This window comes from Pipistrellus hanaki, assembly GCF_964339955.1.
Source record: "Pipistrellus hanaki genome assembly, chromosome: 2".
Classification (NCBI taxonomy): Eukaryota; Metazoa; Chordata; class Mammalia; order Chiroptera; family Vespertilionidae; genus Pipistrellus; species Pipistrellus hanaki.
The window spans coordinates 147,464,045-147,476,893 of record NC_140504.1 but is presented as its reverse complement, the minus strand read 5'-3'; the positions used below and the strand labels follow the sequence as shown (position 1 = coordinate 147,476,893).

The following is a 12,849-nucleotide window of genomic DNA, read 5'->3' as shown; positions in this document are numbered from 1 at the left end:
CACAAAATATTACTGAAATAGTTATAATCTGTTAGTGCTCCTCTTGACATGTCACTTGTATCTCTTTTAACCTTCACAGCAATTCTTTGAGGTGGGCACTTCTATGGTTGTTTTGCAGATAAGGAAACTAAGCACTGCTAAGTAACTTACCAAGGTCAGAGAGCGGGTAGGTGGTTAGGACAGAATCTGGGTCCTGGTGCCCCGACTCCAGAAACTTGTTCTCGACCTACCAGCTCACCAAGCACAGCCTGTGAAGGAAAGAGAGGTAAGTAAACTACAGGACACCAATGGACCGGTATCAAATTTGTTCTAAGACTATCTGCCACAGTAAGCCTTTTACTTCTGCTGCATGTGGCAGAATCTTTCTTTTTTCTCAAAGATCATTAGGTGGAAAGCAGTTGTATCTCAAATGCATTTCACCTTATGTTGTTTTCTGCTTTTCTTCCATTGTGAAGATGTTGGAAACTTTTGCTTCTGAATTGAGAGGTCACTTAGGAGTCATGGGTGAGGCTGGTGCATGCCAGCAGTTTGTCTTTCTGCTTTACTTGCTAGTTTTGTGGTGCCTTTGAGGCTGTGGGCACAGGCTGACCTTCCCTCCGAGCTTCAGTCTCCCCCTCTTCCCTCCTCACCTCATGACATGCCTTGTTTCAAAAATTCTCACCTTTAGTCTATCACATAACCTACATTGTAAAACACTCAAATTCTTCTCTTTTCCTTCCTTCCTTTCTTCCTTCCTTCCTTTCTTTCTTCCTTCCTTCCTTCCTTCTTTCCTTCCTTCCTTCCTTCCTTCCTTCCTTCCTTCCTTCCTTCCTTTCCTTCTCTTTTTTTTTCTGGTAGAAATCTATTTGATTGGATGTGACAGCACTAGAGGCAGAAATGTGGCCAAATTTTAAATGGTGAGAAATCCATCTCAGCTACCTGGATTTTGGGAAGCAAGTTGTGATTTCCTGGCTCACTTTGTATTGAACTGGACAAGCTAGATGAACTATAAAAGCTTTATTGACTTGCCTACTTGCCTCCAAGTCAATCAAGTGTCTGTAAACAATGCCACTATTTGTTCTTTCTGGCTATTCAAATTATTAACTTAAATGTGTGCATAAAGTTACACAAAAATTAGGTGGATACCCTTAAAGTACCAAATCCCTCAGATCTTAAATAAGCAAGCACTCAGACTTGAAAAATAAAGCATGTGTTTTGATTGTTTCCTAGTTCTTTATAACATAAAGGTTTATAACACTGATCTGGGAATAGATGGTCAGTTCCTGCAAGCTGGTATGTGATCTACTCACCTAGGTATCCGAACTACCTGCCACATAGTAGGTGCTCACCAGAGTAGGTGCTCAACATGGTAGGCACTTCATAAATATATGTCAATCTCTAGTACTTTGCCTTTCATTGCCTACCTGTGGACTTGAGTCAGACACTTACACACACACACACACACACACAGAGAGAGAGAGAGAGAGAGAGAGAGAGAGAGAGAGAGAGAGAGAGAGGATCTGTGTCTATTTATCTCTATATTCCAAAAATGTAGAACCACTAGATAGCAGGCAAGCATTAAAGATCACTAAATTGAAACAGCACAAGAATTTTATTTTTTGTTACTGGTTTTATCTTCCCTTTTCCCATCCTCCCAAGTCCATTTGGCTCTCTGGCTAAAGTGCCTAAAAATCACTGGATCCATCTAATCAAATATTTGAAGGCCCGAGGCCTTGAAATTATTTAAATCAAGTTCAGAATTACATTTTTAAATTTACCCTGATCATTTCATAAGTAAATTTAACAACTAGCTAACTGCTATCCCAGGAGGGGAAAAAAGAAGCATAAGCTTAATGAATTTGGTCAGACATACTGTGTAACAGATGTCCAATGTGCTGCCATGAGCTTAAATCATAAGTATGATGGCTCTGTTTGGCATGGCAAAATATATTAGAAGTGTTTTATCGGTCACTGAGCAACTTGCTAGATGGAAGGGGAATAATTCTGAAGAAATGCTGTAGCTGAGTCCAGTAGCCTCTCAAAAGGAGCTGTGGAGAAACACAGATAGCCTGCCTGCAATGATTCATCAAGTTGGTCCTTTGATTCACTAATTTGAGTGTCAAGTGCAACCATACAATAAAGAATTGCCAGGACCTGATAAGATTTTCCTCTGGCTGCTGCTTTTCCTGCCTTAACAACTGGTGCTATTCATGCCTAAAGCACAAATTGAATAAATAGCTTCAAGGCTGCCAAAGTTGGATGGTGTTTTGAATTTTTTGTTTTTCCTTGCAAGGCTAAATCCTGGATGTTTCTTTCCCCAAACACATTGCATTGATAGTCATTGTTGCATCAATAATTTTAAGGTCCCTAATACTAAGTATGGAAGGATGCCTCCTAAGTTAAAAATAGTTCCTGTTGTATCATCAGTCCAGCCATGGATTAGTGAAGATTAAAAAAAGGATTGTAATGCCTTTTTTGGCCTTGAGAAAGCTCTTATTATGCCTATGGTTCAGTTGGCCTGCTGATCATTTCCATCTTAATGTAATCTTTAACATTACACTGCTACAGGTGATGTGTTAAGTAATATATTAATACAACTATTCTCACTGAGCAATTTCACAAGAAATATGTTTTTAGCTAAATTAGACATTTAACAAATGTCATTTGAAATTCGACACGAGGGGGAAGACCCTTTAAATAGGATATTGGTGTGAAATTCCCAACAACAAAAAAAAATAATAAGTTTTGAATTTTTTTAATTGAAGATTTGAGTGTGAAGTTATGTACTATCAGTGCAATAGACTAACACGAGCAGAGCACCAAAGGCCTTAGGAGGCTTATAAAAAAAGCAGTATGCAGTTCTATCTCCAGGAGCCAGAAATCTTTCATTAAAATTAGGGAGATTCCACAGGTTCAGTTAACCATGTGGATATGATGGGTTGAGTGGCTTTACACTTTCAAATCACTAAGAACTTCAAAAGTCTGATACCAATGAAATTTGTAATATTTAAAACAAATAATGAATGAAATACCTTAGATTAAAATTGTAATTAAAAGATTGTATGAAAATAACTGGATTAGAAAAGTAAAATTAAGGGTGAAGAGAATATGAGAAAGCTTACAATAAAAATCTGAAATAATAAATAACTTTTTGGAAAAAATTATTTTGTGATAGATTTCCCCATACAATCAACATAAAATGCAAACGCTATAAATAGGACTATTGACATTTGGGAAGTTGACTTGTTTTTTAAAACAAAAAAAAACAAAAAAAAAACAGTACATTTAGTTTGCAAATTTTCAAATGGGAATCACGTTCAGAATGCAGTTGGGTTCTTTTTTTTTTTTTTTAATAATTTCATAAAAGATAAATAAGCTCTCAGACCAACGGGTGGTGGTACTGACACAGTTAACTCCCTCGCCCCAGAAATTCCATTAGGCTGAAAAGAATATTTGGGGGCGGTTAGGTGGGGGGAAGGATGCAGTGGTCTTTAGGACCCAGCAGGCGGCGGCAGGCGGCAGTTGTGTAGATCACGGAGAGACTACGAGGGTCCGGCTCAGTTTTAATTCTGTCTCTAATCTCGACAGCGGCGGCGCTCCCTGGGTCCCGGGGCTCCCCTGCCCACTCAGCCGCCGCCGGCCGCCGGGCTAAAACCAGAGCTTGCCCGCGCCCCCATCACCCATCATGGAAACCCTTCCAGAAAAAGTGGCTCCGGACGCGTGTGCCTGAGGATTCCGCACAAAAGAGGTGCCCAAAATGAAGACCCTGATGGTGAGTCATTTGTTACAACTCTTCAGAGCGGAGCGGGGACCCCCCGGGAGCAGCGTTCCCAGGGTGCGTGGGAGAGCTCCAGGGGCGCCTAACCCAGCCCCCGCGAGGTCGCCTGTTACAAAGGGATAACTTTCCACCTGCTCCGCGTCCCCGCACGGCTCCCGGGTTCTGCCTGGGTAGGAATCCCAGAGCCGGGAGGAACTCAGCTTGCCTAAGCTCCTGGATCTCGGCAGGAAGTCTGAGGGGCCAGCAGAGAGCTGGAGTGGTGGGCGCATTTGCTCAGGGGGTGGAGGGATACCAAAAGCAACCTCCTGGCAAAAAAAAAAACAAAAACTAAGAGAAGGGAGGGGAGACCTTTGCAGACTTTCTGGGTTTCCTTGAATGATTTCAAACTTGCACGAATCGCCGAGGTAAAGCCTCTGGGGTCCAGAAAGGAGAGGATGCAAAGGCTAGAGATTCCAGCGGGCGAGGTGGCAAGAGAGAGAGAGTCCCTTCCCCAAAGTGCGAGAGACCCCCGCCCCCCCCTGCCCTCTCCTCCGCCGGCGGGCGCGCTCTCCCTCCAGCAGCCAGGCGCCGCGCTCCACCTGCCCTCTGCCGAGAGATCGGGGAGGTGGCGTGGGCCGAGCGAGAGCAGCATCGCATCGGCGGGAGCATCCCCTGTGATACCCACGGAACCGTGTGCCGCCTCTGACCCGGAGGGGCTGCGCGCGGCCGCTCCAGCACCCTGGCCAGCTCCCGCTCGGGGCTCTCCCCCGGCCGGGTCTGGGTGCGCTCCTCCCGGGTGGGCTCTCAGCCGCTCTCTGCTCTCTCCGCCCGCCCGCAGCGCCATGGTCTGGCAGTGTGTTTAGCGCTCACCACCATGTGCACCAGCTTGTTGCTCGTGTACAGCAGCCTCGGCGGCCAGAAGGACCGGCCCTAGCAGCAGCAGCAGCAGCAGCAGCAGCAGCAGCAGCAGCAGCAGCAGCAGGCGCATCAGGCAGCAGCGGCCACCGGCAGCGCGCAGCCCTTGGCGGAGATCAGCGCCCCGTCGCGCCCCGGGCCCCCCGCAGCACCGCGACCGCTGGACGGATACCTTGGCGTGGTGGACCACAAGGTGACAGCTCGCTCGCCCACTCGCACGCCGCCCGGCTGGGGGAATCCCACACCCCTAAACCTTCCCTCTTTCCAGGGGCTGGGAGGCGCCGTGAGTTAGGTGCCTTTCAGAGGCCGGGAGGGGGGAGTGGCCCCGCTGGGGTGCGTGGGATGGTTCCTACTTGATAAGAATTCCTGTTTGGAAAAGGATGCAAAGTTTTCTAGGGAATGGGGACGGGATGAGTGCACCCCAAAGCCCGATGTCCTAACAGGAACGGGCCCTGGAATTTGAACCCTCTGATCCCCAGAATTACAGAGGCCAGTGTGTGTTGGCTTCCGGAAGCCTAGATAGAGTTTGGCCACCAAGTCTCGCCTTTGTGGGAACTGACCCGGGATGGCCCTAGTAGCAGCCCTGGCTTTCCTATTACCGTGAACCTGGAGGTGAGACCGCTGCTCAGGCTCAAAGACTCCCCTCTGATCTCTGCTCCAGTAGCTCTGGGCAGAATTGCCACCGCCCCCTGAGAGCGTGCCCAGACAGGCGCGCAAGGCTAGAGGCACCAACTCAGCTTCCCTTGGCTTGAAACTCATCGTTGAGGACCTGTTTCCCTCTGACTTCCTGGGAAGCCGCTGCCTGGCTTGGCTAATAATTAATAAGATAAATTTTTTAAATTGAGCCTCTTCTTCCTGGAATAATGAGTGTCTGGTTTCAGTGTGTGAAGCCTTTGGGAGCATCCTAATCAACTTTTCTGATTCTGAAAAGACAGTTTAAATGCATTCCGCTTTATTTGAAGCCGCTAATATGTTTTGATTAAAATACAATTCCACTCTGTGTCTGCTCTGGAGAGCTAGAGGATTTCTTGAAACCACCTAACTAATCTGCCAGTAATATATCTAGATTTTATGGTTGTGGACCAAAGTGATAGCTAGCATGTACGGCTTTTGTGTGGAAAGATTGCTCTTACCCTGCATGAAAAAGCCAAACTTTTTAAAAGAAACAATCAGAACATTTCCATTCATTTGTGCAATGAATGATGCTAAGGGTTTTTGGAAGGTACAAAAATATTTAAGACAGGACTCAGCCTTTAGGGGTCTTTGACTATGTGGGGGTGTGGGTAAGGGTGGGGAGTTACTATGAAGTGTAGTTAGATACATAGATAGATGATAGATAGATAGATAGATAGATAGACTGATAAATATACATGTATAGGAAATGCAAGATGTAAACTGTTAATACTGTTGGGTACAAAGATGAGAAAGATAGGTTACTGCCCTCTGGAAGGATCAATGAAAGTTTCTTTGAAAACATGGGACTTGCACTGGGAAGAATTCAGAGAAGCAGAAAAGAGGAAGAGATTTCATTACAAAGTGATTAGGGGGAGGGGCCTGGTGGTAGACTCAAAATCAAAAGTAGAGAGGGTCATCAGTTTTGCAATCCCAGCTGCAATTTTCTAAGTTGCTGATTGATTACATACTTTGTATCTGCATGTGGGAGCAACTGATAAGGGCTGGAGTTCCAGGAAAGTTTAGAGATCGGCCTCTGGCTGTGGGTGGATGTGTACCTGGAAATGATGAATATATTGAACTAAGTGGGTTTCCATAGCTATTGTTTACTGGAAATGGTTTTAGCACTGGCAGAGTTTCGATTAATAGGGTGTCAGAAGGTACATTTGCTGAGAGCTTTGATGGGCCTGTGAGAAAATATTCCTAATACTTCCCTCCTTGTGCTTTTCTGCTGGACACCAGCTAAGAACATTGAGAGCCTAAGTCAAAATATAATGCCCTCATGTTTCCTAAACAGTGTTTATTCGCACAAATAGGTCGTATCCCATTTCCAATGTATTGGAGCTTTAGTTCATTAAAATGAAGGACAGCTTTTTTTCTGGAAGGAATGTTGACACTCTATATGAGAAAGTGAGATAATCTGTAATAAAAGGGCTTTATAAATTGTGAAGTGTTGTGGGCATGATAAATATGTGTGAATGTCCTTGAAATTGTTAGCAGAGAATTATAAACGTGGCCAGGAAAAATCTTTGCAGATAATTTATAGTAATGAAATTCTTTCATAGAAAACCAGTATGTCACAAAATTCCATAGGCAAAGGGTTCAGCAGGGTTTACCCCACCCAAGCAAAGGAACAAAGGAAAACCTTAAAATCTATGCCCTCTTTCTAAGCATTCTCCGAATGGTCCCACGGAGCTCCATGTAAACTTCTGCTCCCAATGCAATCATTGACCCTCTTTACTGCTACTAGTTAGCTGGCCAGAAATTAGGCCAAGTTCCATGTCTGATGGCTGTCTGAATGTGCATGTGTAAAATATGTGTCCTCTCTCCAAAAGGTGCTGTCTAATCATGTTTCCTTGGGATCTTCCTAGAATCTTGCTTAGGCAGAGACTTGTTAGAATATTGCTAGGAATTCTCTTTTCTTTTTTAAATTATCACTGGGGAGGGTAGGCAATGACAGCTTTTCTATTTTTGTTACATTTACCAGATGATACTCTGATTGCTCTTTTTGTTTTCACCCTCACATCAGGCCTTAGAAAAATTATAGGATGTGCTGTCTGTGATGACCACCAAGCCATATGCTGCTGCATATTGAATCAGAATTCCAGCAGACTCTTTATTTGCCGCTGATTTACAGAATCTGGGGAGAGTTACAGATACCACTTAGGAAACCATTCACATCTCCATGGCCAGAGGTCCCAGAGTCTATGAAATATGTAGTGTTTCTGTTCTGTTCTATGATGGTATTAACATCATAACTCCAAGATTAAACTCAACAGGTGGTCCTAATCCCAAGCACCTGACTTCCACAAATTACAGTCTGTCGGCAATGATAGCCTTGTGTCGTGCAGCAGCAGACTAAATTGCTGTTGAGATTAAATCACTGTATGCCTTTGTTGAACGACACGCTGCAAGTCAAGTCAGTGATGAGCAATATGTGTTGCAGCTTAAAATATCGCTTTCCATGGTCATATTTCCCACTCCCTCTTTTTACTGATGATGCAGGCTGAAATTGTAATTCGAGTAGGATTATGTGAAGGCTACTTGAAGTTTCTTGTGATAATGAAGGCATTTCATTTTTGTTGCTGTTGGATTCTTTCTCTTAATTTCTGATACTCTTCCCCCAGCCCTTCCCCATAAATGTTTCACCAGTTCATTTCCACCTTCTTACATGTCTGTCATTGCAACTACTGCATCTGTATCTTGCTTGGTTCCCATTTTTAAAAGTCATTGATTCTAACCTTATTTGCCAGATGGAATCAAAGAAGCCAATTTGGAGAACTTTCTGCATTTAGAACTGCGGCATAATATATAACCAAACTGACACACAAGTGCCCTCGATCAAGCAACCCTCAGAGGAAAGCTCCGAGTCTCCCAGCAGAGGGGAAGGGCGTCCGGAGCACCATTCTATGTCCAGTCTAGATCTGGTCTGGGTAGATAAAGTTATTTGCCATCTGGCGGACTCTGTGAAATGAAACTGTGAGCTGATTCCCATTTCTAGTGGACAGGAGCCCTTATCACAGAAGGCCCATTTGTCACCCGGACTGCCCTTTTCGGAGAGGGCTTAGAAAAGGGCAGTGATCAATGGGGTCTGAAGCCAAGCTGCTATCTCCTTGCTTCAGTAGTAGCTCCCAGGGGTGGATTTTAGACATACCTGTAACATGCTTCTTGCTTCTTGCTTTGCCTCTTTTCTTCCATAAGTTTTCAGTTATTCAAGCAAAACAAACTGCTGAAAGGTAATAGTACTACAATTATTAATTGGTAGACGTCCATTTGAAATACAACAAACCAATGCAAGAGTTAGAAAATAATTCAAAACCAAAAAAAATGGGGAAGGGGGCACATGCCACATAACTTACTTTGAAATTATGGCATAAGTATTCTTCCTTTAGAAAAGTATGTAAATACTCAAATAAAGTTTATACTACTCATTATACTCTATTTTATGGTATTGGAGTCACCTGGTGAATTATAAATAATTTGGTTTTTAAATAGATCCAAAGCAAGCTCATTTTCAGTACTCAAGTAGTACAAAATATAATCAACTACTGATAATGAAACCCTGTTTTCACAAAACATCAACCAAAGGAAACAATGTGGACTACTTGTTCATGGGTAAGAAGCTATGATAATGTGTTTATTGTTAATGGGAGAATAGTTTATATGACATTTATTAATCTTCCTTAATTTTATGAGAGCCAGGAGTATTTATCCAGCTTCCCACAGCAAGAATCCCATGATAATTCCATGTCAAAGCCCAGGCCATACCTGGTGGATGAGTCTGACTTGGCTCCCTTTCAATTTTGAAGCATTCTGGCCTCCTTGCTGATCCTGGAATAATCATTCTGCCTCAGGACCTTTGCACTTACTGTTCCCTTTCTCTGTAAATCTCTTGCCTGAGATCTTTTGCACTAAGATGTCTTCTGGTCATTCAGCCCTCAGATCAGATGTCATCTTTTTGTGACTCCCTCCTCAACAATCATAAAAGAGCCCCCTCCTTAACAATCATTCTCTATTATATCAGCCTGTTTTATTTTCCTTATAATTCTTACTTTCTAAAATAATCTTTAAGTTTACTTGTCCGTGATTTGCCCTCCCTCCAAGATAATCTAAGCACTGTGAGAGCGAATGAATTGTACATCTTGTTGACCAGTTTAACTACAAGCCCTAGCTCAGCATTTGGTACCTAGTGGGCACACAATAAGTATTTATTGAAAGAAAGTAGGATGTGTGGGGTGGGGGTGGGAGGAGGGTGTCAAGAAGGATAGAGCTACCTCATCTTATGTTAAGTTTTTTTCTCAACAAGAAATATCAGTGCAGTCCCAAGGCCCTGGTATGACTCATCATTCTTAAATTTGTTATAATAATAATGGGAAGGAAAAAGAAGAAATTATTTAAAACATAAGAATTTTGGGGAATGATGATATACATATATATATTTTATAGAGGAAGGGAGAGGGAGAGAGAGAGAAAAACATCAATGATGACAGAGTATCATCAATTGGCTGCCTCCTGCATGCCCCCTCCTGGGAATCAAACCCACAACCTTAATTGCTACCTCTGGGTTCCTGAGATGACACTCAACTGCTGAGCCACACCAGCAGGAATCTATATTTTTATAGGCTTTCTTTAACATTCTTGTGCACATAAAAATTTGAAAATCATCATTTGCAACATTTTTAATCATCACTATGAGTAGTTCTATAGCTAATTTTTTTCTTGGTGTTTTTTTGTTTTTGTTTTTATTTTGTTTTTTTACTAATCATAGTCCTTAGTAAATACTCATTGAAGGCCTAATAGTTGCAAAATTGGATATTCTGGTGACAGAACACAGTCCTTATTCTCAAAGAACTTTTGATCTAATTGGAAAGAAAAGACAAAGAAACAAGAAAGAATAATAAAGCAGTTCTGAATAATAATATAAAACCAGGAAACAATAAATCAAGACACTGAGACTAAAAAAGAGGCAATTTATGTGATCTCTTTTACAAAATAGGTTTAATACTATTATTACCTTAGAAGTTATAAAACTTTCAAGCTAAAATTTTATTACTTATTAACCCTTTTTCATACAAATGTACTTGTATATATATTATTTAGTATATGGCATCCAATGAATAATCCAACTTCAATAGCAAAGCAACTTCAAAGTGCATTGATTTTATGCAAAATATATACAACCACTGTATGCTTTTCTTTGATATAGCAAAGGGTTTCCTGGATTCTTGAAGGAAGCTAACCTAGTTACCCTGTTTCACTATCTATTCTAAAACATATGGTGACCATATTTTCAAACCAAATCTCATAACTGTGGTATAGTGAATTTGAATATAATTGTGTTGACTACAAGACAGAATATTTGCAATCAGATCTGTCCCAAAATCCTGGCATTTTTTTTAGAAAGGACTTTTTATCACCCTAAGGTCAAGTGGCAGCACAATAGAATTCCTGTCCTTCGAACACTGGGGTAAAAGGAGATTAAAGATGAAAAATACTTTGAAAAATTAAAACCCATCATTAATCAATGCATCATTTGCCTATTATATGTTCTTTGAGCAGCTGTGAAGATCTTAAGGATTGAAAGACAAGGAATGGTTATATTTTAAATAATGATATTATTTCCCATACCTTCTGAACTTGATTCAAGAGAAGATTTGACTTGGGAGTCAATAAATTTATGATCAAGTGATTGATCAAAACTTGGGATGGAGATATTTATGAGTTGTATTCAGATTCTTCTTCACAAGCTCTTTTAGTCTTAAACTCTGAGTCTGAGACAAATAAGTATTTTTATTGCATGCTCCATTCAATATGGGTTCCCAAATAAAAGTCACAGGCATGTATATTCTCACTTTAGACAGCATATCCGCAGGGAAACTTTTTATGATTTGCAGCCCAGGTCAAAGCTGAGTTGTATGTTCATCTTCAGAGCCAGGATCCCATGATAATACTTATTCTGGTTTATTGTTATTTCTTATCTAAAATTGTTTGCCTTACCCGCTTGATAATCAACTCTTGGAGGCTGGGAATTTTTTTCTTTATTTTTTTGTCATTGTATTCTCAGCCTTTAGTAACGTAGCTCTTCGATAAAATTTGTTGAATAAATAAGTATATTTATATAAAGATTTTAAATGTCCTGCAAAATAAGCCTTTGGAGTTCCTGAAAATGAATAGCTGCGCATCATAAATAGCTATTTCTCCTGCCATGATCTGTAGTTCTGTAACTATTTCATTTCTTCATTCTGGTACTTATCAGATCTCTTAAAAGATACTCAGAATTTTAGAGCTAAAAGGAAAAATTAAAAAAATATCAAAAGGAATTCCTGAGTGGTCATGTGATTTGCCCAAAGTTGTGGGTTAGTGGCAGAGCTGAGGCTAAAATGTGGGACTCTGATGTGAATATCATTTCCATAAGGGAAGTTTGGTGCCAATATATCCTAAGCAGTGACTCCACATTAATTGAATGAATTTATTGAAATGAAAAGCCAAAGCCTACCCAGTTATTGAAAAGAAATAAATATTTGAACATCGTATTATTCTGAAATGAATATGAGAATATGCTTCTGGATAGTTAAAGAGCTTCTGCCACCAACTTCAGCAATGGGGATTCGAAAACAGCATAGAACGTACGGTACCTGTATAAATGGAACAATTTGCAAAGCAGAGTGAATTTTGCCTTTAAAAAGTAAACCAAACCAACCGAAAATGTCAAGAGCAGACCATTCATTTGGCTGAATTACCTTCTCCACAGGGGGGAAGAAAACATTGTAAGGAGACTCAGTTAACCAAGGGTTTGAAGAACTTCCATTCCACAAGTAATCATCCACTCGCCCTAAATTCTGAAATGGAATACTTACTCCGAAATAGAACCACTTCGGGGGAAAAGAAACCATTTTATCTACTAGTATGACAAGGAAAAGTAAGGTTGATAAGTTGTAAATCAGTATGAAAAGGAAACTTTTTATTTTGTTCTCTTTGAATGGCTAAGAAGGGGTCTGTAGTGTTCCTGAAAGCTGCCAGGATACTCAGGCAGACTGAGATGCAGAGCTAAAACTTTTTTTTAATGAGAAAACATATTCTGGAAATTAATTGCACTTAAGGGACCTCTCCACTGACTAATCTACAGATATGTTCATGTTCTTTGCATGCTTCTATTGACTGCCCATTGCCTAGAGCAGTGTTTCCCAAAGTGTGGTACACGTACCCCCAAGGGTACCGGAAGAGTTTGGTGGGGGTACACGTTGCACCGGAGTTTGGTGGGGATATGCACTGCACGGTGCTTAGCTGCGCCTAATTCTACATTCTCATGAGTACGAGGGGTACTCAGCCTTACGAAAATTATAGAAGGGGTACACATATGTCAAAAGTGGCCTGGAGCATCAAGGTCAGACCCCGTAGGAAGGCCCTCAAAGCCCCGGTAGGGTCTGCCTGGCCTACTTTCTGAACCGCACCTCCCACAGCTCCCCTCAGCCCAGGCTCCACACACCCTGGGAACACAGCTTGCAGTTTCACACTTACCTGCTTTT

The 12,849-nt window shown here is 41.7% G+C and overlaps 1 protein-coding gene and 1 pseudogene across 2 annotated transcripts in view; both read left to right on the top strand.

The window, feature by feature from the left end:
• Nucleotides 1–3,736: 3,736 nt before the first annotated feature.
• ST6GALNAC5 (ST6 N-acetylgalactosaminide alpha-2,6-sialyltransferase 5) overlaps nucleotides 3,737–12,849 on the top strand; it is a 158,274-nt gene continuing 149,161 nt past the window's right edge. The window contains exons 1-2 of the mRNA XM_084872193.1: nucleotides 3,737–3,751; nucleotides 4,575–4,844. The gene's annotated coding sequence lies outside the window, so the exon portion shown is untranslated. The remainder of the gene's footprint in view (nucleotides 3,752–4,574; nucleotides 4,845–12,849) is intronic.
• The window catches only part of LOC311615726, an 86,448-nt pseudogene continuing 77,335 nt past the window's right edge, over nucleotides 3,737–12,849 (top strand). The window contains exons 1-2 of the transcript in view: nucleotides 3,737–3,751; nucleotides 4,575–4,844. The product of the transcript in view is annotated as an uncharacterized misc_RNA (transcript). The remainder of the gene's footprint in view (nucleotides 3,752–4,574; nucleotides 4,845–12,849) is intronic.